This window comes from Panulirus ornatus, chromosome 5, assembly GCF_036320965.1.
Source record: "Panulirus ornatus isolate Po-2019 chromosome 5, ASM3632096v1, whole genome shotgun sequence".
In the NCBI taxonomy this organism is placed as follows: Eukaryota; Metazoa; Arthropoda; class Malacostraca; order Decapoda; family Palinuridae; genus Panulirus; species Panulirus ornatus.
The window spans coordinates 10,699,163-10,705,761 of NC_092228.1; positions in this window are offsets into that span (position 1 = coordinate 10,699,163).

Here is a 6,599-nt window from a genome sequence, read left to right on the forward strand (position 1 = left end):
TCCTCCCCTACCACACACACACACACACACACACACATCCTGCCCAGTGCAAGGTAACCGCGCAGCCTGCCTAGCATAATGATGAACCCAACGCAGGTGTCTCCGTCGGGTTCCTTATGTCTTCCCTCTCCCTAGTTGGGAGTAACCTCACCTGACGTGCGATTACTGTTCTACTCTCTCTCTCTCTCCCCCAAGATGATATGAGAGGAAAACATTTAAACGAGGAAAAGGCAGTGAATAAATCAAAGTAGCCACGACATCATAAATGACCATCCCTTCACTCCTTGCTACCTCCCTCCCTCCTTCCCTCAGAGGCGGCAGTATCTGACACTGTTTACAAAACTACAAAGAAAACAATAACGAATTTTTCTTCTTCTTTTTTTTTTCCTTCTGCCACAATAATAACATTACAATGTAAGAAGGCAGGGTAATCAATCCACTCGTCTCTCACTCGGGGATAAGGTCTCTCACTGATGGCTTGAGAGATGCAGTCCCTCGGCCACCGGTGAGAGATGCAGGGCATAAGATCTCTCTGTCATGAGGTCAATCGATCTAAGGTATCATGTTTCCCAGCGGGTCTCGAGCTGCCACACTGAGATAAGGTTCTGAGTGGAGGAATTCAGTAAAGGGTGCGTCAGCTGGGAACACCACGGCTGCTGGTGAAGGGTAGGCCACCTCTCGCCACCACCTCCGTCTCACTCACAGGTCTTACTTGTGACCACAATGACCTCCCAGGTACTACTTGTGACCACAATGACCTCCCAGGTACTACTTGTGACCACAATGACCTCCCAGGTACTACTTGTGACCACAATGACCTCCCAGGTACTACTTGTGACCACAATGACCTCCCAGGTACTACTTGTGACCACAATGACCTCCCAGGTACTACTTGTGACCACAATGACCTCCCAGGTCCTACTTGTGACCACAATGACCTCCCAGGTCCTACTTGTGACCACAATGACCTCCCAGGTCCTACTTGTGACCACAATGACCTCCCAGGTACTACTTGTGACCACAATGACCTCCCAGGTACTACTTGTGACCACAATGACCTCCCAGGTACTACTTGTGACCACAATGACCTCCCAGGTACTACTTGTGACCACAATGACCTCCCAGGTACTACTTGTGACCACAATGACCTCCCAGGTACTACTTGTGACCACAATGACCTCCCAGGTACTACTTGTGACCACAATGACCTCCCAGGTACTACTTGTGACCACAATGACCTCCCAGGTACTACTTGTGACCACAATGACCTCCCAGGTACTACTTGTGACCACAATGACCTCCCAGGTACTACTTGTGACCACAATGACCTCCCAGGTACTACTTGTGACCACAATGACCTCCCAGGTACTACTTGTGACCACAATGACCTCCCAGGTACTACTTGTGACCACAATGACCTCCCAGGTACTACTTGTGACCACAATGACCTCCCAGGTACTACTTGTGACCACAATGACCTCCCAGGTACTACTTGTGACCACAATGACCTCCCAGGTACTACTTGTGACCACAATGACCTCCCAGGTACTACTTGTGACCACAATGACCTCCCAGGTACTACTTGTGACCACAATGACCTCCCAGGTACTACTTGTGACCACAATGACCTCCCAGGTACTACTTGTGACCACAATGACCTCCCAGGTACTACTTGTGACCACAATGACCTCCCAGGTACTACTTGTGACCACAATGACCTCCCAGGTACTACTTGTGACCACAATGACCTCCCAGGTACTACTTGTGACCACAATGACCTCCCAGGTACTACTTGTGACCACAATGACCTCCCAGGTACTACTTGTGACCACAATGACCTCCCAGGTACTACTTGTGACCACAATGACCTCCCAGGTACTACTTGTGACCACAATGACCTCCCAGGTACTACTTGTGACCACAATGACCTCCCAGGTACTACTTGTGACCACAATGACCTCCCAGGTACTACTTGTGACCACAATGACCTCCCAGGTACTACTTGTGACCACAATGACCTCCCAGGTACTACTTGTGACCACAATGACCTCCCAGGTACTACTTGTGACCACAATGACCTCCCAGGTACTACTTGTGACCACAATGACCTCCCAGGTACTACTTGTGACCACAATGACCTCCCAGGTACTACTTGTGACCACAATGACCTCCCAGGTACTACTTGTGACCACAATGACCTCCCAGGTACTACTTGTGACCACAATGACCTCCCAGGTACTACTTGTGACCACAATGACCTCCCAGGTACTACTTGTGACCACAATGACCTCCCAGGTACTACTTGTGACCACAATGACCTCCCAGGTACTACTTGTGACCACAATGACCTCCCAGGTACTACTTGTGACCACAATGACCTCCCAGGTACTACTTGTGACCACAATGACCTCCCAGGTACTACTTGTGACCACAATGACCTCCCAGGTACTACTTGTGACCACAATGACCTCCCAGGTACTACTTGTGACCACAATGACCTCCCAGGTACTACTTGTGACCACAATGACCTCCCAGGTACTACTTGTGACCACAATGACCTCCCAGGTACTACTTGTGACCACAATGACCTCCCAGGTACTACTTGTGACCACAATGACCTCCCAGGTACTACTTGTGACCACAATGACCTCCCAGGTACTACTTGTGACCACAATGACCTCCCAGGTACTACTTGTGACCACAATGACCTCCCAGGTACTACTTGTGACCACAATGACCTCCCAGGTACTACTTGTGACCACAATGACCTCCCAGGTACTACTTGTGACCACAATGACCTCCCAGGTACTACTTGTGACCACAATGACCTCCCAGGTACTACTTGTGACCACAATGACCTCCCAGGTACTACTTGTGACCACAATGACCTCCCAGGTACTACTTGTGACCACAATGACCTCCCAGGTACTACTTGTGACCACAATGACCTCCCAGGTACTACTTGTGACCACAATGACCTCCCAGGTACTACTTGTGACCACAATGACCTCCCAGGTACTACTTGTGACCACAATGACCTCCCAGGTACTACTTGTGACCACAATGACCTCCCAGGTACTACTTGTGACCACAATGACCTCCCAGGTACTACTTGTGACCACAATGACCTCCCAGGTACTACTTGTGACCACAATGACCTCCCAGGTACTACTTGTGACCACAATGACCTCCCAGGTACTACTTGTGACCACAATGACCTCCCAGGTACTACTTGTGACCACAATGACCTCCCAGGTACTACTTGTGACCACAATGACCTCCCAGGTACTACTTGTGACCACAATGACCTCCCAGGTACTACTTGTGACCACAATGACCTCCCAGGTACTACTTGTGACCACAATGACCTCCCAGGTACTACTTGTGACCACAATGACCTCCCAGGTACTACTTGTGACCACAATGACCTCCCAGGTACTACTTGTGACCACAATGACCTCCCAGGTACTACTTGTGACCACAATGACCTCCCAGGTACTACTTGTGACCACAATGACCTCCCAGGTACTACTTGTGACCACAATGACCTCCCAAGCATTTGATAATCTACTTCAGAAAACGGAAGAGAATTTCAAGGGGGTAACTCTAGTACCAAGGCACTGAACTCACTTTACTTTTTCGTACGTGTTACTGAATGACCATTTGCTCCTGCTCCTGCTCCTCCTCCTACTATTACTACTTCTACTACTACTAATAATAATAATAATATCGTTACTAAATCAACTATACCCTTGCAAAACAGACAATACATGCAATATTGTGCCAAAGAAATGGGAGAGGAATTAGCCCTTCGCGTGCATATACACAGTTCCATCTACCTCATTCCCTGAGCTCTACACAACACTCAGAATTGAGGCAGTATCTGGAAAGCTGTACGAAAAACCGTAATTAATTAAATAATGTTCTCTCAACCCCAGTTTGTGTGACTGAACCACTCACGTAATTTCATCGCGGCAAAAGAGCTTATAAAGCCAGAACGTCCTGGCAAAAAATATCAAACATTGCAATACTAAGAAAGAAAGACTTTTAAAAGAATATCAAAATACTACATCAGTTTCCGCTCCTTATATCACAATCTACTTATAAATATCAGCTTCTACAACTCATAAATGAGTCCAATTTCAAAATACGTTTGAAAACCTTAAACTCCGTACCTGCACAATATTACCTTCCTTCCAAAATATATATAAGTTAAATATATAAGTTATCTTTTGCCCTGAAAAGTCGACTATATTTGGTTTCGCATCAACGTATCTTTACCATGTGTCTATGGCATTCGTCAGTGATTATATAATTCTGGACCCCAATCATCTACTTGCAGATATTACACCAATATCTATCTAATGAACCAAAACGGCCAATGTATAAACATCAACTGCATTCCTCAGTCGTACAAATCAACAATGAGAGGAGAACAATGTCATAATTCGTGCCCGTGCCTCGCGCCTTTGCCCAAACTATTGGAATCCAACATAAACGCAGCTCACATGTGACTGAATCACACACACACACACACACACACACACACACACACACACATACACACACACACACATACACACACACAAAACGATTTAGTTACGTGAATCCCTGGTCGATTTAGCAGTTAAGTAAGCTTTGGGGGCCTTCAGCTGTTCCTGATAGACTACCAACACGTCTTGCAGATGCCTACCACAGTAATACGTCGTTGTCAAGGAACGTAACGCCTTTAGTATCGGTATTCCCCCACACGTAATTTTTCCACACACTGAGAGAGAGAGAGAGAGAGAGAGAGAGAGAGAGAGAGAGAGAGAGAGAGAGAGAGAGAGAGAGAGAGAGAGAGAGAGAGAGAGAGAGAGGGAGGGAGGGAGGAGCGCTGCGGAGCACCATGGCGTGTGCGGCGTTCCATTTATTTGGATTAAACGTCCAGATGGTCGTCACGAGGGAGACGGAGGGGCCGGGGCCACGCTGCAGGGAGAAAATGCTGGGCCTCCCTCACACTTTGCCAAAAGCGCGAGACCACGGTGCGTTCATTTCACACATCTAAATCTGTGTTATACAGACGACTCTATGCCCCCGCCCGACCCCCTAGCCAGAGCTGCAACGAGTTTCTACACTCCTGTAACAGTTTATCAACTCGCCAGACCCCTTACGTAAGTCCCGGGGTTTAAAATAATCACCATTCCTGGTCGGGGCAGTGGATCCGTACGTACCTTTCTCGGATGATGCATCCCTTTGGCCTCAGTGGAAAAGGCATTACGAGCTTTCCCTTCTCAATGGCTTATTTCTCTCACCTTTCTCTATTAGATTTCATATATTTCCTCTACTTTTCCATGCAGACCAATCTTGCCAAAATAATTGTTCTGCGGCTCTTGAGAAAATCTTACACGTGCCAGAGAAGAGATTTTTGCACGTACAAGACAGCCCAATGGCAATATACCTTTCGCTCCTAAACACGTAATCTCACGTAACCACTCCCTGATAAGACTTCACGTACCCTCCCGGGGGGTCCAGGAGCCGCCCCCAGGTCGGTAACCACTGTGGTAGTGGGTGTTTACATCTCACGTGGGGCATTTCAAGGAACGCGCAAGACGGCCCCATCACAATCCCGACCTGTCATCAGATGGGGCTGGCTCAGATACCGTCTGTCTGAGGTGTATGGTGCTTAATATCTGTGTGATAATAAACCCGGCCAGCCAGGGGAAGGGGGCATGTCCGCATGACGTTTGTGTAAACAGTTTACTCTTAGACGTTGGGCTCAATGGTACGATCCTCGAGCAAGACGTACCGGTACGACGCTTGAGCACGACGGTACGACGCTTGAGCACGTCGGTACGACCCTTGAACACGACGGTACGGCCCTTGAGCATGACGGTACGACCCTTGAGCACGACGGTAGGACCCTTGAACACGACGGTACGACCCTTGAACACGACGGTACGACCTTTAAACACGACGGTACGACCCTTGAACACGACGGTACGACCCTTGAACACGACGGTACGACCCTTGAACACGACGGGACGACCCTTGGGAATAATATCCTGGCCTTTGACTTCAACCTTAAGGATCTGGGCAAAGGCCAGAGCCATGATATACGATCCTGTGTCGTGTGTGCTGGCCAAAGTGTCCCACTTCAAAGGGATGTACCGGCGAAGGCATCAAACTGTATACATCTTTGGAAAATCCATCCAAACTTTTTGCTTCTAATGCAAAAACGGGACTCCAATCTTATTCTGTCAATTAAGCTAACGAGATGTTATGCCACTGTGTACATTTCCCTGCGCCAATGGACAGAACAAACGTATATGCAACTGTCTGTCCAATGCCATATTTGCCACACCATCGAAGCCGCAACAGATTAAAAGTCTCCATCGCGATAGGGTTGGGACACACATGAAAACAACCAGTGTTTATTTTCTAAACCTCCGTGTGTGGCGCAGGGAGCCAGGCGTCCACCCCGTGGTGTGATGTACATCACTTTCCTCTGACTCCTGAACTCCTCGACCACATGGCAATCAAGAACATCGAGTTACTTGTTCATCTACGCTACAACAACCATTACAAACCCCAACATGATGGTCCCACGTCTCAAAGGA